The sequence below is a fragment of the Neolamprologus multifasciatus genome, chromosome 1 (genome assembly GCF_963576455.1).
Source record: "Neolamprologus multifasciatus chromosome 1, fNeoMul1.2, whole genome shotgun sequence".
In the NCBI taxonomy this organism is placed as follows: Eukaryota; Metazoa; Chordata; class Actinopteri; order Cichliformes; family Cichlidae; genus Neolamprologus; species Neolamprologus multifasciatus.
In genome coordinates, this window is record NC_140439.1 from 8486160 (window position 1) to 8509808 (window position 23649).

At 38.0% G+C, this 23649-nt stretch overlaps 1 long non-coding RNA gene across 1 annotated transcript; it reads left to right on the top strand.

Moving 5' to 3' along the window:
• Positions 1-242: 242 nt before the first annotated feature.
• LOC146525277 (uncharacterized) lies at positions 243-9082 on the top strand. Its single transcript, XR_014874201.1, has 3 exons — positions 243-7013; positions 7125-7343; positions 7455-9082. It is a non-coding gene; the product is annotated as an uncharacterized LOC146525277 (long non-coding RNA).
• The last annotated feature ends 14567 nt before the right edge of the window (positions 9083-23649 follow it).

A 23649-nucleotide genomic window follows, 5' to 3' on the forward strand; every position in this document is an offset into this window, starting at 1 on the left:
CACACTCAAGAAGTGCAACAGGTTTACCACAGCCAAATGGAACAGCAGTAATGTTCACTTTCACTCATCTGAATGACCTGATCACCCACCTGCATAACCTTTTTCAAAATCAAGGCAAGTATGCAAGTTATGAGTTTGTGCCTGTTTCTTTCAAAACAGTCAGCACTCACACGGAAGCCCCCTGGACAGTCAACTCAGGCAACACCAGGAGCTACAGCTACATCATCAACACAAAATGATGAACCACAAATCACGAATCCCACTGCGCAAATGCCTGAACCAGAATCAGCCCAAACCCACATGACAACGTTAGACAATACTTTAAACTCACCACATGACAAAATGGCTTCAAATCAAATCTGTGAACATCAACTTGAAACATCTGTTGACCCAACAAGCAACATCCGGAAAGAACAACAAGAAAATATTGGCCTCAATAATGAAAGAGATAAAGTAACGGTTAAAACCCCCCAAAAAGCAAGAAATGTGAGCAAATTAAATAAACGACAACGTCAGAAAGCTATTTGTCAAGCTCAAAAAAGTCAGAGGGAGTATGTAAAAGCTAAAGACAAATTTTCAACTGAAGAAGTGGCAAAGAAGACAAACAAAAAAAGACACAAAAGAGAACGATATGCCTGCTGTCGTGAATTTCGAATGAAAAGATTACAGACTATGAAAACTCAATATGCTGAAAACTGTCATTACCGTGAACAAAGACTGTTATCAGCCAAAAATTATTATGCAAATCCTCATATTCAAGAAAAAGTAAAAGCCCACAAGGTGAAGAGATACCAAAGTGATCATCATTTTCAACAAAAAATGAGAGACTACATTATCAGAAGATATACTACGGATCCCGACTTTCAAATCAGACAGAAAAAATATGTGGTTCAGAAGTACAACACGGATGCCAGCTTTAAAGCCAAACAGAAGCAGTATCTGGTCCAAAGGTACAACACGGATACTGACTTTCAAACCAGACAGAAGCAATATCTGGTCCAAAGGTACAACACGGATGCTGACTTTCAAAGCAGACAGAAAAAATACATGGGCCAGAAATACAGAGAGGATGATGTCAGAGAAAGGAAGAGGGCATACATAAGAACAAAATATGCATCTGATCCAAACTACAGGCACAAACAACAAAAATCAATTCATGCCAGGTATCATAATGACTCACAATTCAGACTGCACCATATACAGTGCTGTGCCCAGTACCAGAGACACAAAATGGCTACCAATGCATCTTTCACCATTTATAAAAAGCTGTGTGCGCAGAGAATAAAGAAAAAATACAGATGACTAGTAACACAATTCCAGTAACGTCCACAGTCTGAAGTACAGCCCCAGCTTGTAGCGAACAGTGTGATGCAAGCAGCCACATTAGCTTTCCGTGAAAGAATTCAATTAGGACCCACACATGTCTGTACAATGTGCCACAGAACTCTGTTTCCTAATTAAGTTAAACACTGCAAAACATCAAAATATGTTAAAAATAGTCACATTGTTGACACTTGCTTGACAGGAAAATGTGTCCATGTTTGTGATAGTGAATGTTCAGCTAATTGTACCTTTCCAAAACAAAGAATGCAAGAGTGGATTTGCTACAACTGTGACAGCAACCTACAACGAGGAAAGATGTCGTCCATCGCAGTGGCAAATAATTTAGCACTAGCACCCATTCCAATTGAACTGAGTCAATTAAATGTACTAGAACGACAACTGATTGCTAAAATTCTCCCGTTTGCCAAAATCATTGCATTACCAAAAGGACAGCAAAGAGCTGTACATGGGGCTGTTGTTTGTGTACCATCGGATGTGAAAACCACAGAAAACTGTCTTCCAAGACCTAACAATGAAGCCCAGCTCCTGCAGGTACAACTGAAAAGACAAATCAGATTCAAAGGATACCAACACTTCTACACTGTGAACATGAAGAACGTGTTAGCAGGGTTATCAAAGCTAAAAGAGATGCATTCAGAATACAAAGATGTATCTATTGATGATGAAGCTACTTTTGCTGATCCCACAAATAATCAGATAATGGAGACTGAACATGAAACTGCTGATGCAGATATTCAAGATGCACTGCCCAGAAACCTTGACCACCAAATTGTACCAGAAAGAAGAACCACTGAGGATACAACCGCTGGACTGCTTGAGCCATGTCATGATGTAAACGAACTAATGGACCCTGAACAATCACATGGAGAGCCCTTACAAGATATGGAGAAAGAAAAGGAAGAACTTCGATCTGGTCTTGTTCTAGACACCTGTATGCAACCACCAGATATAGCACAGGAAATTTTATCATATGGGGAAGGAATATTTAGCATTGCACCCGCCCAAGGAAATAGACCTGTTGGCTTCTTCTCTGTTCCTAAACTTGCCATGGCCTTTCCTGTGCAGTTCCCAACTGGACAGAAAACATTAGATGAAGCCAGACAAGTCAAACTGTCCCCAAGCATGTATTTTAATACACGGCTGTTCTCTGCAGATACACGGTTTGCAACTGACTAAAGCTACCTATTCTTTGCACAGTTTGTAACAGAAACACACATGGCTACAAACAGCATGTCCATCCAATTGCGCAAAGGTAAGGCAATCACCAAGGATGGACGTAAAATTTGTAACAGAATGCTTCAAAATAAAGACGAAGTGGAGAGACTGATAAATAACAAAGATGCAACACGCTTCATGAAACCTCTGAGAGGTACTCCAGCCTATTGGGAGAAGGCACTGAAAGATCTCCATGCTATGGTCAGACAGTTAGGAAAGCCAACTTTTTTCCTGACATTTTCAGCTGCTGAAATGAGATGGCCTGAAGTTGTTGAGGTCATAAAAACTCAACAAGGTGAACAAGTGGATTGTTCACAACTTGACTGGAACACAAAGTGTGAAATTCTCCGAAGCAACCCTGTGACTGTGATGCGATTGTTTGAAAAAAGAGTCGATGCACTAATGACAACACTGATCCTGTCCCCGGCACAGCCCATCGGTGAAGTAGAAGATTACTTTTATCGAGTGGAGTTTCAGGCCAGAGGTAGCCCTCATATCCATTTACTGGTTTGGGTCAAAGATGCACCTAAATTTGGAAGTAACCTTGAAGACCACGTGTACAACTTTTTTGACAAGTACATAACATGTAAGATGCCTGACCAAAATGCCGATCCTGAACTTACTTCACAAAATTGTGGTTCAAGTCCACAGCAGAAATCACTCCAAATCCTGTAAAAAAGGTAATGTGTCATGTAGGTTTGGGTTCCCCAAACTACCCGTAGACCAAACAATGATCACTTTCCCAAGCCCAGATGATGACAATGATGATGATCACAATGATAAGCAGCATAGCACAAGTAAGAAAGGCACCAACGAAAAACAAAAGCAAAAAAACAGACAAATGGCTCTCGCAAAAAAACAGAAAGAGGCCAAAGAAAAACTCCAGCCATTGAGAGATTTGCTCTGTGACCCAAATTCCTCGTTTGAAGACTTGTCTGAGCTGCTTTACAAATGCAAATTAACTTATGAACAATACTTGGATTGTGTCTTCAATTTAAGCAATGACAATGTCATCCTCTTAAAGCGTGAACGTAGTGATTGCTGGGTGAATGCGTGCAATGCAGATCTGCTGAGTGGCTGGAATGCCAACATGTACATCCAATATGTCATTGATTACTACAGCTGCCTGATGTACATGATGTCTTATGTCTCTAAACCCGAATTTGAGATGACACAATTTCTTAATGGAGTCATCCAGGAGGTAAAAAAAGTCCAGTGTCAATGAAAAAGATGAAATGAAACAGAATGCAGGCATATGCTAAACACAGAGAAGTCAGTGCCCAAGAATCCGTGGCAAGGACATGCAGCCTGCCACTAAAAAAGTGTTCACGCAGTGTGGTGTTCATACAGATTGATGAAGAGGCCCTGAAAATGAGTCTTCCGATGAGCAGGTTGCAGAGCATGGCACCAGATGCTGAAAATGTGTGGATGTCCGGATTGCCAGAAAAATATGCAAACAGACCCAGAACACCTGAGTTTGAAAGAATGTGTTTGGCTGAATTTGTTTCAGGATAGAGTACAGGATTCTCTACAGCCGTCAGAGTCCAAAAATGCAATCCCTCTTTTGAATAACATGGGTTATATTCAAAAAAGAACAAGAGGGAAACCTGCAATAATTAGATATCCTCGCTTCTCAGAAAAGAAACAACCAGAAAAGTGTTATAGCGGTCTACTAAAACTTTATTTTCCACATCGATCAAATGATGACCTTAAAAACACAAAATACCCCACATCCGAACAGTTCTACAAAAGTGGACAAAAACATGATTTTGCAGTACAGCCAATTGTTACCTTTAACAAAAAGCGTTATGAAAGCCATGGCAAAACAATGGAAAGGGCACTGGAACAGATTGAACAACAAGGCCCACTTATCAATGCATGGAACACCTTTGCACCTGAGGTTGAAGTAGATCATTTAGAGTGTGTTGCCCAACGACAATCCAGACATTACACTGACAAAAATGAAATGGACATTGTTCCTGACTACCAAGTCAGCGGTAGAAGCAGTGGAACCATGCCAGCAATCATAGCACCAAAGCTGAGCCCAGACTTTGTCAGAAAAATGTACCAAATTTTGAATGAAACCCAAGCCTCCATATTCTACAAAGTGCGTGAGTGGTGTTTCAAACTTGTGTGGGGTCACTGTCCTGAGCAGTTCTTTTATTTTGTCTCTGGAGGAGCTGGCTGTGGAAAATCACATGTTATCAAGTGCATATATGAGGAGGCAACAAAGATTTTGCACTAACTCCCCAGATTCCGTGACCAAGCAGACATGTCCTACACTGCAGTACTGCTGACTGCATTTACTGGCACTGCAGCTTTTAACATTTCTGGGAAAACACTGCACTCTCTGCTAAAGCTGCCAAAATCTTTAAAAACCGCCTTATTGGGGACTGGGGAATGCACTGGATGAAGTGAGAGCTTCAATTTCAAATGCAGAGATTCTGATCATTGATGAGATATCCATGGTTTCTAAAGAGCTTTTTGCCTACATCCACTGGAGACTTCAGCAGATCAAAGGAAACAAGAAACCTTTTGGTGGGATGTCTATCCTTGCAGTAGGAGACTTTTACCAGCTGCCACCCCTTGGAAAAGCCAAACCACTCTGTGTGTACGAGGACAATGTCCTTGATCTCTGGAAAGACTATTTCCACATGGTCAACCTGACAGAAATCATGTGACAGAAAGATGATCATTCTTTTGCTGAAGTTCTGAACAGGATAAGAGTGAAGCAAAAAACAGATACTCTTGAAGCCGATGACAAAGCCTTGCTCACACAGGCTATCCATGACATAAAAGACTATCCATCTAATGTATTACACGTTTATGCTACAAACAAAGAGGTCGACAAACACAATTCAGCAACTGTAACTGCTCTTCATTCTGATATCATAAATATTCAGGCAGAAGACTACAGAAAAGACCCACGAACGGGTGAGATGGTCCTCCTGGCAGAAATGATGAAAGGCAACAAAGAGATTTACCTGATAACATACAAGCTGCACCTGGAGTGCGTGTTATGATTATCAGAAATTTGTCAGAAAGAAGATGTTGAAGATGGGCTTGTTAATGGGACATTTGGAACAATCACGAACATTGTGACAGCCACACAGGATGGACCAAAAACTGTGAATCTCATTGGATTTACGCTGGACAATCAAAATTCTGGGCAAAAATTTCGCAGAAAAATACAAGGATCCTCAGACAACCTGGTATATATTGAGAAATGTGAAGAATGCACAAGTAAAAAAGGAGTTGTTTGCAGGCAATTTCCAATGAAGTTGGCCTTTGCATGTACAGCTCACAAAGTACAAGGCATGACAATGGAGTCAGCAGTAGTATGCTTGAAGCGTGTTTTTGAACCTGGAATGGCCTATGTTGCACTCAGCCACACAACCTCACTTAAAGGACTGTACATCACAGACTTTGATGAAAAGAAAATCTATGCTGATCCTGCCATCACAGATGCACTCAAAAATATGAGACATGCATCATTTGAGAGTGCAAGACCACTGTTGCAATTCTTATAATCAGTAGTTCCCACAGTCCCCACGTTGACAATTATCCATCACAATGCACAAGGTCTCCCAACTCACATGGAGGACATGAGATGCCACCATGAACTCAGCCTTGCTGATGTTTTATGTATAACAGAAACACACTTGTCTGGATCATCTGTTTCTCCCCACTTCCAGCTGGAACAATACAACATGGCCACACGCAACAGACACATCTCTTACACAAACCATACAGACATGGCAAAGGTAAATGGCGGTGGAGTTGCAATGTACTACAAGACAATTCTTACAGCAGAGTCTCGAAAATACCTGCAAAATGTGACTGACCTTGAATTTGTTGTTGTCAAGGTTGAATTGCCAGTCACAGCTTTGATTGCAACTGTATGCAGGCCACCAAATTACAGCCACGTGAGGTTTTTACCACAAATGCAATGTCTTTTGGACTCACTGGAAATGATGAATCACCAACCAGTTATTGTTCGTGGAAACTTCAATGAGGACCTTATGAGCAGAGGGAAAAAAACCCATCCATGAACTGTTTCAGTCGAGAGGTAATGCACAACTTATTACTGCTGCAACCACCGAAAAACACACATTGATTGATCACCTTTACATATCACAGCCATACGCCTGCCACCAATCAGGTGTTCTGAATATATATCACAGTTATCACAACCCCATTTATTGTGTTATTCACTAACACAAAATGACTGCAAGGTTATGAGGAATATGGACTTGCCACGTGTGAGCTGTGTCGCCCACTCCTCTCAAACCTGTGTGAATGAGGACTTGCTGTCTCAATGCAGCGTGACAGAGACCCTGCCCAATGAAAGGAAGATTGTAGGCCATTTAAACACTCTCCATTGGCCTACTCTCGAGTAGAAGTCATACAGATGGACCTAAATATGGATATCAGCACCTACAGCAAGATGTCGGGTGAGTCATCTTGTAACATTCTTTAATGTACTTCTATTTTATTATTAATTCCTATACACTCTGAAGTGAATTTGCACAAAAATAAAGTCAGTCATGTTCTCTTATAACCAGACCAATGGAACAACAGCCTCTACATGGTGCGAAGCCTACTGCAACAAAAACGTGATCTTAGTGTCTTTGCGGCTGAACACACTCTACCAGCAACAGTGACAGCTCACCAGTGGGAGCTGATAGATAAGACTGCTGATGTGCTCTCATCCATTGAAGAGCTGACCAGAAACATGAACAGAAAGACTGCAACTGCACCTGATGGGATCCCTGCCATAACAGGTTATTTGTATTTTTGTTTCTTACTTTATATTGTAACATTTATTGATATTTTTTAAACAAACTATAATATCATTCATTCATTAAGTCATCCATTCATTCATAACTCCTCAGATGTGTTCTGTCCAGTGAAGGCAGTGGAGAAGCCCTAGACTCATGTTGAAACTGTGCCACTCTTCTAGAAACCAGCTACAAGGATGGGCAGGTATAGTGAAATTAAAATGCACCTTTTGTACAACAGGTTTATATACAGTCAAGTGATCAAAAGACACCAGTATTAAACCCATTTAAGCCAACTATATGCTTTGATTGGAACTGTATACAGGCCACCAAATTAAAGCCACGTGTGGTTTTTACCTCACATGGCAACTTACCTCATCAAAAGACACCAGTATTAAGCCAATTTCTTTTTTACTTCCTTTTTAATTTAGTTTTGGGTAATTTAGTTCTAAAGTTACATTTGTTTTTGCAAATATTTATTAGAACTTCATGACTTGGCAGTTGGCTAACTGAAGAGCTGCGCTTTTCCTTTTTCCTTTTTCAGAAATGCCAGGTTCGAATCCTGCTCCTGGCAACATTTCTTTCCCCCTCTTTTTAGTACAAATTTCAGCTTCTTTACCCATTTTCAGTAGAATATTTTACTTTTCACCACTTTCCAGCAAATATTTCTGCTTCTGCACCTTTTTCATAGCAGAATTTTCAGTTTCTTTACAGCCATACACTTTTTGCAACTTTTCATCTTTTTCAGCTATTTTCAGCAGCAAATTTTTCTAGTCTTTATTATTGTGTGAATGCCTCAGGCATTACACTATTGAGTTCCTGTTTCTCTTTATTCTTTATTGTGTGGATGCCCTCATCACACTATTGAGTTCCTGTTTCTCTTTATTCTTTATTCCACTATTTTATTCTAGTTGCTTCCGTACGCTTTTTGGCACTTAACTACTCCCTCAGTTTTTATCCGATTTTCGCCATTCAAACGTAAAAAAATTCTGCTATTTCTGCTAATGAAGAGTTACAATAAAGAAGTTTACAGTGTTTGGTGCTCATAACCTATATACTTTTTGAGATATTGATTTTTTTTTTGCAATATTTTTTGCCCATTTCTGCCATATTATCAGTGGCGTCACTGATTTTCCTTGCCGGGTTAACCTGTGTTTTATCTCAGTGAGATGAGCATCCGTTCTCAGACTGGGAGGCCCGGGTTCAAATCCCGCTTATGGCAACATTTCTTTCATTCAACAGTTAAACTTTTTTAACTCTTTTCAACACAAATTCCAGCTTTTTCACTCCTTTTCAGTAGAATTTTCAGTTTTTTCACCACTTTTCAAATCTTCAGCGTTAAGGCATCCACACAGCATTTTCGCAGGAAATGCAAATTTTTTCTAGTTATACTTTATTATTTTTGTTGCTTCCGTACGTTTTTTGGCGCTTAACTACTCCCTCAGTTTTTGTGCTATTTTCACCGTTCAAATCTTAAAAAATTCTGCTCTTTCTGCTAATGACTTTTGGTGCTCATAACTTCTATACTTTTTGAGATATTGAATTTTTTATGCAATATTTTTTGCCCATTTCTGCCACATTATCAGTGGGGTCACTAGTTTTCCTTGCCCGGTTGAGCTGTGTTTTAGCTCAGTGAGATGAGCATCCGTTCTCAGACTGGGAGGCCCGGGTTCAAATCCCACTTATGGCAACATTTCTTTCAGTTAACAGTTAAACTTTTTTAACTCTTTTCAGCAGAAATTCTTCTCATTCACCTCTTTTCAGTGCAATGTTCTGCTTCTTTCCATCTTTTCTGCAGAAATTCTGCTCATTCAACTCTTTTCAGCAAAATTTTCAGCCTTTTTACCTCTTATCAGCACAAATCTCAGCTGTTTTCAGAAAAAAACTCTTTTGAGCAGAAATTCTGCTGATTCATCTCTTTTCAGCTCAACTTTTTGCTTCTTTACCTCTTTTCAGCAGAAATTCTGCTGATTCACCTCTTTTCTGCTCATTTCAGCAGAATTGTCAGTCTCTCCACCTTTTTTTGGCGAGAATGAGTTTGGCTCAGTGAGCTGAGTAGCTGCCAGGAGGGCCAGGTTAGAATCCTGCCCACGGCAAAAAAAATTCAACACTTTTCAGAAAAAAATTCTCCGTCTTTACCCCTTTATGTGGAATTTTTGGCTTTTCACCACTTTTCAGCAAAAATTTCTGCTTCTGCACCTGTTTTCAGCAGAATTTTCATTTCTTCACCGCCATACAATTATTGCAAATTTTCATCTTTTTCAGCTATTTTCAGCAGACAGCTTAAGCTTCACGGCATCCACACAGCATTTTCGCAGGAAATGCAAATTTTTCTAGTTAATTTTGTGTTGCCCACTTAAGGATTTCCCAAATGTTAGTCCTGCAACACCTGCTGTGTTATTGCTGTGCCGGTGTAGCCAGCAATGTATAGTTTTTTAGAGTAGTGATATTGGCAGGGATAGCTCAGTAGGTAGAGTGGTGGCCCCATGATCGGAAGGTTGGGGGTTTGATTCCCCTGAATAGCCACCCTGAGGTACCCCTGAGCAAGGCACCATCCGTACACACTGCTCCCTGGGCCCCCAATGGCTGTCCACTGCTTCACTAAGTGAATGGGTTAAATGCAGAGAGGAACTTCCCCATGTGGATCAATAAAGTATACATTATTATTGTTAAAACAATCACATCATCACCTAAATTAGACACTTCTGGCTATAAAAGTGTCATGGCTAACACAGCCAATTAAACTTCTTTATTGTAACTCTTCAAGAATCTGAGCTTTCAGACTTAATTCAGTCTTTCCCTAAGAGTAGATAACTAACAGATTCTGGGAATGTAAGGTAATTTATGATAATATATGAGGCTGACTCATTGTGGGATTTCAGTTTTGGGAATATTTAAATTTGGGAACAACAGTGGTCTAAAAAGGATATTAATGAAAATGACATACTATGACTACTATGATATTGTTTGAATTGGTGAACATGTAGGGGGTATTTTTTGTTATTTTTTATGTTTTTTGTAATATTTAAAATCTATTTCAGTTTTTTTCTCCTTTGAACAGCAAACTTGTATACAGACAAAAATTACTTTGCATCTGAGAATATGTTAATAAATGGTATATTTTAAATAATTTTATTCCAAAATACACTAAATATGATGTTTTCTTGAAATTTTAAAGGGGCTGAAATGCCACAAGAAATACATGTACAATAATTTATTTTATATTTTTAGGTAATAATTAAGAATATGGCTTATTTGAATCTAAGGTGGGTTATGTTAAGTCATGTTCAGCATTCAGGTGCAGAGACTGTAAAGAGACATATGTTGATTTTGGCAAGTTATTTTTTTCAAACGTGTCTTTCTCAATCCAATTTAAGTGGTAATAGCAATGGATTAAGTAACACTCAGTGGAGATCTGAGTTGTTATTAAGTCGCATTGCCAGTGCTGCAAAGCAATTTTTGACAGGTGCTCTAGAGGAATACAGTGACAGGACTGAAAACACATTAGTATTGAATTTTCATGAGGACCGTCAGGGCAGTGCAATTACTGTGCCTGTTTTTCTGTACAATGCAATTGCACTGGGAATAAGTTCAGTTAGTACCTGAAAAGGCTCAGTAGTTAACTGACCCTGTAATAAAATGATAAGCTACAGCTGCTGCCTGACCTTTCTAAAACTTTCGTTTAACTAACTCTTTTTGGAAGGCAGTTGACATGGTGAGTTATATTTGGTAAAATTGATTTGTTTGCTTTGAATTTTTGTCTGTTTTTTATTTGTTCCTCACAGACCTTGAATGAAAACCCACAAAGCCCAGGACAGTTATACACACTAATTTGTGGCAACCACTAAAGGATGAATTTAGAATTTTAAACCCCTTTTTGAGTATTTTTTCAGGCCTTGTGGAAGCGTGAGTATAACAGCCACAAAAGCTATGGAAAATATTTCTTAAAATATTTCTTAAATTACAGCCCCTTTGCTAAGAAGAATCAATGCCGTCAAAACAAAATACCATAAATAAAGCAGAAAATAATCACCTGATCGTATAAAAATGTTTATATTTATGAAACGTGTTTTAGGTATGCCATAAATTGCCATAATATGCATAGAGAGAACATGCTATTATTGAACACTTGTGTGATATAGCCTACAGTTTTTCTGTGATGTTATTAAAATTATTTGAAAAGTATGATAACATGGGACTATCTTCTAACTGGAGAAATGATGGACAGAATGGGAATATTTATGTTATGCATCAAAAATATATGGACTTTTCCCTCTGGCTGTGCATGCATTTTCTGTAATCACATATGCTGCTATCTTAAAAGAGCTGCTTTGATCAGCTTTATACACCATGATTCTCACTGACCAACTAGTCTTCCTATCATAGATGCAACCACATATAAAACCACACAAGTCAAAGTACAAAATCCATTAGCTGATTTGGACACAAACCCCACACAAAGCACATCAAATAAAAATCACATTTTTCTAATAGTGACTTTTCAAAATAAAGTTAATTTAATTTAATTTGTACTTTAATGTCATACTTTTTTATATCAATACTAGGGGTGCAACGATACACAAAATTCACGGTTCGGTTCGATACTTTGGTGTCACGGTTCGATATTTTTTCGATACAAAAAAAAATGTTCATGCCTTTTTAATTTGTCATTTATTAAAATTATAAATATATATTTTAACTCAAAAGTACAGTTTTTAAATTTAATGTTGCTGAAACAAAAAAGTAATAAAAAAAATAAATCTATCTGATCGAGAAATCACTCATCTTTGGAAAAGAGTTTATTACCAAGAAATGTCTCTTTCCAAAATAAAAGCTATACTATACGCTTCTTCTGGGCTATATTCTCAGCAGCATATTAAACATATCAGGTCCCCATAAGGAGAATCATGTGCTAACGGCTGTCTAAATGACTCGGGTAAAGTTTGTAGCATGCGTGCTTGTTGTTTTTGTCTGCTTCCACTTGTCTTTGCACTAGGATGATGTCGGAGTAAATGTGCAGTCATATTCGTTGTGTTCCCACTAGTGCTGTCAGCGTTAATCTTGTTAAAATGACGTTAATGCCATAATGCAGCAAATCTCCGTTAACGAGCTACCACGGATCGCCCTGTGTGTGGGGCTGGACAGCCAACACGTTAACGAGCTAACTGCGCTAACGCAGTAGTTCCCACCAATGTAATTGAGCATTGCGTGGCACATCCGACATACTGTTTTACTTTAGTCCATGACGCGCTTACCTTCAGGGTCATGCTTCACATGAAAACCAAAATAATTCCAAACGCCACATCTGAATGAGGGTGGGGGAGGTTCAATTTGCCATGTTGCAACGAGAGCTTAACTTCTGTCTCGCTAGCTTGCCCTGCGCTCAGTGAATCTGTGTTCGACTACTCCGCCTAGGCTACACTGTCGAGCGCAGATCCACTGAGCTGTCAACACAGACAGCATCGTCAGAAGGAAAGTTGATAAAATAAATTAAAAATTTTGTATTTTTCGATACATATGCATAGGCATCCATAGTTATTAGGCATCCATGGATTGGCTTTTTGTTTCACTGGTATAAGTATAAAAAATAAGATTAATGTGCACTGCTATCTCTGAAACAAATAATTCTGGAAATTGAGATTATGCACCTCAAAGTATTAATTAAGTATATTTGGAGTAAAACATATAGCATTTTCATCATACACGAAGAACTGTGAATTTTTTTATGAAGAAATGTATAATATAATGCACATTTATAAAACCTGATTAAAATTAGTCTTAATATTGTGCTACATTATGCAATAAAAGCAAACATAAATAAAGACCTGGTGGTAAGGTTCTTGTTTGTGAATTGTGTAAAGTGCACAGTTCAATTCAGTTTATCTCTTGGAGAGCTTACAAAAGTAAGATAAAACAGAAACAGATAAAGAGAACAATACAGAGGTTATTGTAACAAAAAATGAGTTGAGACAAAGATAATACATACACAGAGTTCAGTTCACTAAGGAAAGCAGAAGATTAATATTGCCACTAGCACCTTTGTCTTTTTTTTTTTCCATGCTACAATCACTATCTTTTGTTAGGCTTTTGTTAATACAGTTGAATAGTGATAAAACTGGGTCACAGCAAACTGGTTTAACAAAAGCCTGGGAATCAATGCCGTCATGCAGCATTTTACGTTGCCTACAGTAGTAGTACTGAGGGATACTGTTGGGACTGCTTTTTTAAATTACATAAATTAAACAGTAAGACTATCCAAATACACGGAGCCCCTGCCAAAGACCAGGGTGTGGAAACAAGACTGACTAATTAATTTAGATAAATAAATTAATAATACATGAAATTTCCTATATGTTTACCTATAGTGTGGCTACTTGGTAAATGCTATAACTGCCACAACTTTTCTATTTATGTTGCATGGTGGTTATTAGACAGCAGCCAATCACTTAGCTGGAAAATGCCATGCCAGTGACATTCCACAAAGATGTAAATGTAAGGAGAAAGAAAATTGCTACATTAAACAGACACAGCACTGTTGCCTCACAGCAAGGGGGTCCTGAGTTCAATTCCACCATCAGGCCAGCAGAGTCTTTCTGTGTGAAGTTTGCATGTTCTTCCCGTGTTTGCGTGGGTTCTCCCCGGGTACTCCTCCCACAGTCCAAGGACGTGCACTTTGTGGGGATAGGCTAATTGAAAAATCTAAATTGCCAATAGGTGTGAATGCGGGAGTGATTGTGACTGTGAATGGTTGCCTGTCCCTGTGTGTTAGCCCTGCAACAGACTGGCAACCTGTCCAGGGTGTACCCTGCCTCTCGCCCTATGACAGCTGGGATAGGCTCCAGCACCCCCCGCGACCCTGAAAAGGATAAGCGGAAGCGAATAGATGGATAAACAGACAATCGCTGTCGCTGTAGTTTCAACAATAGTACATTGCCTTTCAGTGTTAACATAGGAATAGAATAGAATAGCTCTATATTGTCATTGTACATTGTGCATGTACAACAAAATTTCTGTGCTCCAAAAGTAAAAAAAAAAAAAAAAAATAGTAAGGATATCAAAAATAAATAGGCACACACTGGAGAGCAAAGTGCTTGGAATCAGTGCAAAAGGGCTTGGTCTAAATAGAGTCCATATGGGGGTGTCCATGGAGTGATGAGGATTAACAGTTTGACAAGGCCCAGAGGAAGAAGCTGTTAGTTAGTCTGGAGGTGTGGGACTTGATTGACTTGAGGTGCTGATAACAGGGCAATGGGTCAAACAGAAGGTGGGTGATGTGCAAGGGGTCACCTATTATGGCCCTGGATTTCCTGAGACAAGAGGATCTGGGGATGGCTCCATGGGTGGCAGAGGGACCCCTGATTTTTTGGGCGGTGTTAATTACCCTCTGCACAGCCTTCCTGTTCTCAGTAGTGGCCCCTGGGTATCAAACACCCAGGCAGTAGAAGAGCACCCTCTCCACTAAGGAGCGGTAGAAGGCCAGCAGCAGCTTCTGGTTCAGGTTATTCTTCCTCCAGACCGGTGATGTGGGTGCCCAGAAACGTAAAGGTGGAGACAGATTCCACCTGTTCTCCAAAAAGAAAGGAGTGGACCCGTTTGTGCCTCCTGAAGTCCATGCCCATGTTTTATGAACGGTCAGCTCAAGTTTATTTTTGGAGCATGGGACATGTTCTCTACCTCCATCTCTTACTCTGTCTCACCTCCATTGAAGCCCAAAATGTGCCTTTATATTCATGGTGTTGTCACACTTACTTGTTGTTTGCAGATTAGACATGTGACCCCGCCCATCTACAGACCATTAACAACGAGCCACCAACATAACAAGAACAGGTGGTCATAAGATAACATTATACCAACTAATCTTAGGCTCAAGTGTTCTACAAATCCCACTTTCCCCTGATAACCAGTTTTAGAACATTCTCACATTGTCTGAGAGTTTATTTGAGTTTATTATAAGTGACTTTAAGTTACACGCTGTAACTTAAAGTTGACAGCATTGTAATTTATCCTGTTTTGTATGTCTTGTTCTATTTCTAATTGGTCTTTAGCTCTCAGGCCAATATCATACTTGTTCCCCAAATAATGTATCCCAATGGTCTTCTAATATAACATGATGTGTCCAAAATGTCTCCTATGCCATGAGCTGAGGCCAAATAAACACTGGTTATCTCTAAGTATGTCTCATTGTAAGAAGTAGTAACCAAGCATGTATGCAGGACTTGCTGTTCTGAATTGCTGCTACAACAATCAGTGGATTACATATTAACTTACATTACATAAAATATGCAGACAAGATAAAATTATTATTGGTGTTTATCTTACAACTTTGATTTAATTATTAATGGCAATAGCTTAAACATTTATTTTTTTAGTCAATATTTGAAGTATGGTAATGAGCGAGGCATCTATGTTTGCTGAAGGTTCTTGAATATCTGTCAAGAATGTAGAACTAAAATTCCAATATTTATAATAATTTTATTTCCATTGTAAATTTAATGAAACACCATTTGGATGTCTGCAGTACTTTCCATTGTTTCAAGGTGAATGTTGGTGCCTCTCCTATCAGCAAAACGAAAAGCTCTTGGAGAAGGTGAAGAAATGCCTTCCAGGCATGGTTGATGTGTTGGATTTCAATGAAGCTTCTCCTGGGCTCCCGGTCAATGAATAGCCTCACTGGTGCATCTGTCTGAACTGACAGGAGATGCCTGGGAGCAGAATAGTTGGAGTCTGGATACAGCAAACTGCACTGATAAGATATCCTATTTAAAAAAAAAAAGATATCCTATTTTAACCTTTGTGTTTTGATTGTATAGATTTTTGACAGTGTGCAGTAAAGCAACATCTAATGTTAATGTGCAATTAAAGGGAAAAAAATGAAAGACCTGCCAGAAATGAAGTGTCAAAGTTGACAGTCAAAATTTACCATCTGATATTATAAATAATCAATCTCAAAGACCAAAATACACTTTCTTTTTGTTAGTAGAGTCTAATGTATATAATGGTGGTACTGTTCTACATCACATACAAATACTCCTACTTAAAATTAATGTCATACTGACTCCAGATTATCTACACTTTGTTCCAGTGAGGTTTACCCCCAACGTAGGTTAATTTGAAACTGTGTCCCAGCTACCTTGGAAAGCTAGTCCTGAACATAGTACCGTTAATTCAAGCACAGTGTATATATAAAGTAGTATACTCAAGCTTCAGTGCCTGCTCCTTCCATTAAATCACTTTGTTAGCTAATTTACAAATATGGGATAGTAATATTAATGCACCTGAAGAGTCCAACAAGAGATATAACACTTAACAGCAAACCAACTAAAATAGTGCTTGGAAAAGAAAATTCTCTGAGTTTCTTCTTTCTCTGAGAAATGAATTGCTCTGGGTGCCATTAGTACTGAACTCTACTCCTTCAGGTAATAAAGATAACCTGCAGATTATCTAACTGGATGAATGCAACACGACATGACGACATCTCACTGTCTGCTAAGTTACCCAGGAATACTATAAAGATTAGCATAAGTAACGACTTCTTTACTATTCAAGTAGGGAAAACATAATGTAAAAATTGTAAGAATGTCCTAATTGATATCTTTAATCTGTTGCACCAGTACAAGAAGGATATGTTTTAATGCCTTATTATTGGGCAATAAATATAAATACATGTATTATTTATGTCTTTATCTCTATTTTCACCTTGCTTCTGTGCTCCTGTGTTTGGCAGAACCCAATTCCCTGTTATTGTTTGCTGCAATGGCCTGCACTTGCTGTGCGCCACGTGATAGGAGAACAAAAGAAGTTGCAGAGGCGCTTAACCTCAAGGCACACACTGTATTGGGGTCTTTGTGTAAAGGTGCCAAGATTGCTATGTGCAGTCAAACTATTATACTGTTTCAGCATTTCAGTTGTTGAGCCTGCACTACCCCTTTCATTTGGTCCTTTTTCCCCATCCACACTTTCACATTAACATACCTGTTTGCACCCTTATCTGTTTTTTTCTAAATGCTGTAGTGAGTATTCATTGTTAACAAAAGAAAAATCACCAGTTAATGGCAGCAGAATCAGTCAGGTCTTCTACATGTTCTTCTGTACTTTTTATGTACTTCTCTCAATGAAAATTAAATGAAATTCACTCAGACACTACAAAAACATTTACTTTCAACATGCAATATGTGTTACCGTGTCTACATTTCAGTTTATTAAACTGGTATAAATACCGTGCTGTGACCTCTAAGATTTCTGTCACAGATGTCAGACTTTGCTGATATTCCCTTTATTTTTCCACTCAGTTGTACATAGTGAATTTTTTGAAAGCAAACAGATTTTTTGGGTTGTATGAGTAAACTTTTGTGAATGTGTGCATAAACCCTGATTACTCTGACACTGTTTTGCATCAGATATGGAGAGGAAGTTCTTTGCAGATCCTTGTAGATCAGTGTGTGATTGTAAAGCCATTTACAAATTCCAATGAGGACACTGTCCTCACTAAATGCTAGAAATCAGTGTTGACCCTTTGGGCAATCTTGGCAAGAAAGTCAGGGAGATGACTGAAACAGTCACTGCAGCAGAACTTCAAGGTCCTTAGCAAAGATTAGAGCAGTGCTCCATGAATAGGGGCACTGAGGGTATGGACGCCAGTCGTGAGAAAATGTTATGACAGCCAGTCTGGACTCTGGGAAATGGCAATGCTTTTACTTTGTCATTAGGTATTGCTGAATGTACAACGATTGACAAAAAGCGCAGGTTATTCATTAAAAATGAAATCTTACACAAAAACTACTATATTATAGATATTCAAGGCCTTGACTAATGTGTTGGTGGTTACACATTGAACTAAAACAACAGCAAGAAGTATTATTCAGTGTTATTTTTTCTTAGAGTTGTGACACAATAATCATCATGTACTATTAAATGATAAATAATTATAAAACATCGTTTTTGTATTAACTTGGAGGTAACTGGTGTTGTTTCTATGGCAACTGCTATTTAGCAATTTCTAAAGTAGTTCACTTTGTTAAATCAATTTGGTCATTTGTTTCAGTTAGCACTGTTTGTATGAAACTCTGAGGTCATTTTCAGGCTACTCAAAATACCTAGCCCTAACATAATTAGATTCTGTGCTTGTTTGTTGAATATAATTTAAAACACAGCTAAGACCCTGCTTAAAAGAAATAAAATGTATTGAGCGCGTTATACAGGTAGAGCACCAACACAAAGTATTTCACACTAGTAGCTGGCATCTAGTGTATTCATGGGTTTTCCCATGTCTGTCTTAAATGTAATTATTCTGTTTGGACAGAAATAAAATGAACCTAAACAGAATCCATACAAGATAACAGAGGATTTTTATATTCTGTGGCACATATATATACATACATATCATATGCTGCTTGTGTTTCAGCATAATTACTTTGTTTTTGTTTGTTTTTTTTTTTTTTTTTTTCTAAATAGTGAAATAGTGTATGAGATACATTGGGGCACTTTGTCTGCACCATTCCAGCCATTTAAAAAGAATGAGGCAGAGTGAATTTTAATTACAGTGTACTTTAAAATCCTCTTAAGTAGAAATGAACTCAACTAGTGAACCCACTCCAGCAAAATGGTAATTAATGAGAGGGAGTTTAATGGAGTTCCTCCAAAATGTATTTTGATGTTGAATGAATGAAGAAATACAGATGCATACAGACTGATTCTCCTTCTGTTTCTTTTTTGTGAAAAGTTAATGAGATACATATTCTATATGACTCCTTTTTTCAAAAGTCAAATTTAACAGTAGAAAGTAATTTAGAATTAAAACATATAAATAGGCCAGCCAGTAATTTCAACCCTAAACTGGACTGTAAACTGATGCTCCTATTCCAACCAATGTCCTCCAGCATACTGGTTGGAACTGCAGCCTCACAGACAGTGAAGTTAATTATTTTGGATGAGGCGACTTAAAGGTTGACTAATTGGTGCTATTGGTAGCTCTTAATTGTAACACATGTAGCTGTATGCAGCAAGGATATGATTATTCAATGTGTGAACTGCAAATTGATAATTCAAATCTCTTGTTTCAGTTCCACATTGGATGTGGCTTTGAGCAATGCATTAAAGCAGTCATTTAACTGGGTTTTATCATGTTCACACATGTGTCATTTAATGATTCTAGAGTAAAGCTAGACACCAGAAAAGTGTTATATATTTTTGTCATTAATATTAATATTTTGTGTTTTTATTTTTAATAAATGTACAAGAATGTCAAGCAAACCTTTTCCCCTTGTCATTATTTTGTATTGTGTGTAGTTTGGAGATGAAAAATGAATTTAAACAATTTTGGAATAAGGCTGTAACGTGAAAAAATGTGGAACAAGCGAAGCACTGTCAATACTTTCTCAATGCACTGTAAATGTCACTCTCCCAACATACACACACACACACACACACACACACACACACACACACACACACACACACACACACACACACACACACACACCCTGCTTCCCATGAGTCCTAAAGCTGCAGGTAAAGTAACAGATATCATGCTCTAGTGACATCAGTTCTCTTCCTGAAAATGCTAAAATTATTTTTGCTAAATTTGCTTTGCTGTAATTATGGCTTAAGAACAGGCCACATAGGGATTATGTCCAAAACAGGGTTCTTAAAAACTAAAAAGTGCCATCTGTGATCCAAATGTGAAATAAGGTGGGTGTCTTCACTATCAAATCTCAAAGCATTGGCTTAAAAGTTATGAGTACAGTGGTCCCTCACTATAAGGCGGTTTACCTACTGCCACTTCGCAGTTTTGCTGATTTTCTTGTGTGCAATTTTGCATGCTTTCCTTTCTCTTCTTTTCTTTTTTTTTTTTTTTTACAGTGCATTGTGTTCTGCGTCCTGATTGGATGTAGACCATTATCAATCAAGGTCCTCCATGCTGTGTCTCCTGTACAGTACAGAATGCGTTCAGCTTGTCAAATTTACATAAATCTTTGATCGCTAACAGTGTGACTCTGAAGTGCTGTACTATATGTTTGTACGTTTTCTCCTCAACAAACAAGGCAGAGGAAGATGCTAACCATCTCAAAAAAAGTTGGACTTCTGGACATGCTAAAGGAAGGTAGAAGTTACTGTATTTTCAGGACCATAATGCACACTGGATTTTAAGGGGCATTAAGCGAAACAAAACAGTCAGATAAGTCTAACTTTACTCAACTCATTCTTCTTGCTTCCTCCACTTCATTGATTCATTAATCTTAAATTCTCTCACAGCTGCTCTATTCCCATGTTCTGGACCTGAAAACAGGGTTTGATCTTTGGTTTCATCCTATAAAACTGGACAGTTTTTCTACGAAGGTCTGAACTTCTAGAGTGTTTCAACAAGAGAGAAAAGTGTGAAAATGTTAATGCCTGTCTGAGAAAAGTGTATAAAGTGTGTAGTGAGGGGTTTTGCAGCCTTAAAACATCTATAATAATTGTAAAAAAATAAAGCTGGCTGCTTTGAGCATTTCACCTATTGCGGGTTATTTTTAAAACTTAATTCCCGCGAAAGGGACCGCTGTACTTCAAAAGAGTTTTTTAACCACGCTCATACAATGTCACAATGTCATGCAAACACTGTGGGATAGTATGCGATATAGTAAGTAGCAAAACTATGCTATGACATGGTTAACTGTGAATATCAACAGAGGATTAAAAATATTAATGAAAAATAAAGGTGGTGTATTAGCAAAATACACCATCCCACAGCACTGCATGACCAAACTGGTGACCAAAAATGAGAAGGTGGTGCCAGGCTGTTGTGCTGCTGAGGCCTCTGTTAAATGAATGAATTGTTTAATTGTTACCATGTCTCTTTAGACTTCAATAATCCAATCCAATAAAAGACAAAAAAAGATTTGGCAAGTTTTTCATGGGCGCAACCCACAAATGCATTTTCTACACAAATATAGATCCATTTAAGGGGTAAATGACGTATCTAAACACTTTCAACTCTGGTTTTGAAATCATATGCTTTATATATGGTATAGCTTATAAAAGTCTTGCATCATCCTCTTGTCTCCTCCACCAGCTCTGCTGAATTCTCAGATGACTGCTCTGATGTCTTATTCTGTCAGTGGGATGATTACCAGTAGGGCTTACCAGCAGGTAGGTACATACCTTTGTTTATTTCACAGCAGCCGTGCACTGTAGGTCTCAACGGGTGATAAAGGACTTGTGAAGGAATCCTGTAAGCCCCATAGGCTTCACTGTTAATAAGACAAGTTGTTACCTACATGTTTGGAATATAAAATATCTGCTGCATTTACTACCCACCATCTGATGATGTATATTGGTATAGTGTTTAAGTATATGTGAATTTATTACAATGACAAAAAAAGGAACCAAGTGACCCATTTTTGGTCTGAATGATCTAAGGTCGTGATAATATCTATACTTACATCTTAGAACATATTTCAGTAACCTAAAGGAAATAACTGGGAGTAAAGAATTATGTGTAAGAACTGTTTCCAATCAAAATATCAGCTTTTCTTATGTGAGTGGCCCCTGATGTATTATGTGTAAATTAATTTTATTTTTTTGTGGTTGTTGTTTGTTATTACTTGAGGAAATCTATCCCAAACCATATAAGGAAATCCGTTGTTGTCCAAAATGGGAATTCTTCACACCCTGGCTTCGTCTTGAGGTCCTTTCCATGATATCACAAAAGGGAGACTTGGAGACAAAAGGTAACCAAGTAAAACATGCCCTGGGAACATACTTGTCTTTGAGCCGAGGTTAAGGTCTGAGATCTCACTTTGTCATTATCATCACATCACTCATAGCATCATGTCCTGGGCACCCCATACTCTCACAAGATCCTCCTAGGGACCAGTTCTTAAGTCTGGTGTACAAAACTTGCGTAATCTGTACAGTTACTGTTAAAGTCTTGCATGGGTGAAAAACCTGGCCCATTGTTCCTTGGCCAGAGAAAAATGCACATTGCTCCTTAAAGGAATCCAGAATTGTTCTAATCCAAGCAAGCCTTTTTTTTCTCCAAGTCCTGCTTTTTCTTCTTGAGTCAGTGGGATATTCACACAGAATACATGCAATGTCATTCTTAATGATCACCTATAGTTCCTTGTTTTGTCAAACTGAATTGTAATGATTTTTTTCTCTCATTTTTAAACTTTTCTGTGCATAAATGCATATATTTCTAGTGAAAAAAAGGATAGACTCAGAAAAAAAGGATAGACATTGTATACAAAGGTTTAAAACTCATGATTTAAAAATACAGAAACCCGCCTATTATTTTCTCTTCCCCCTAAACTGTAGCACAACTACTGCATGCAGACATTTGCAGACAGTAATATATGTGTGTGTGTGTATTGTACAGAAAACTGAAAATTTTGGAGTGTACTGTCCTCTTTGGTGTGCTTGAGTGTGTCTGCTTTTGTTTTATCAATGTTGGCATTTGATCACGAGATTATTAACATATTCACAAAATATGAACAATAATTAATGGGAATGGTTCCAGTTATCTTTGTATTACATGTCAATTTCTTTTCCAACCCTGCTGTACTGGTCTACTCCACCTCCCCTCTATCTCTGTTTCGATAGGAGGATTAACTTGAGGGGAGTGCAGAATGGGGTTAGAGCTGCAAGAGAGGAGCTTGAGATTTTTGATGTGTCGTAGTCACCTCTCTTGACTCTTCAGTAAAATTACAATAGAACTGTGAACCATAAAGGGCATATATTGGCTCTCACTCTTCAACAGTGCAAATGACTTTCCCTCTTTAATCCTTTACTGCACAGGTCATTTTTACTTCCAAATGATGTGCTTGTAATAGATTTGCAATTAGCAAGGACCACCAAACTAGCACACTCAACAAAACTAATTAAAATCATTATGAAGCTGTAGACAGGGTGTTGATTGACAGTACATGTGAATTACTTCAATTGTTCAGTTGTAGATTTTTTTGTATTTCTTATTGTAACAGCATAGCACTTCAGGAATGTTTTACTTGTCATTTTTACTTTTTTTTGCACATTTACTATTTCTGCTTGTTATTTTATTGTGAAAATCACAGTCATTCATAGTTATAGTTAAATAAAGACAAATGATCAATATGTTCAATTTTAGTAGTCCATGGATATTAGATTAGATTAGATTAGATGAAACTTTATTAATCCCTCGGGTGGGTTCGCCAGGAAATTCAGTTTCCAGTAGCACAGCACTGACAGAAGTTGCATGTTACAGATACAATAAGGGGAATGAGAGTAAGGATATAAGCATAAATACACCATATATACACACATACACATATATAAATACAGAATATACAATATG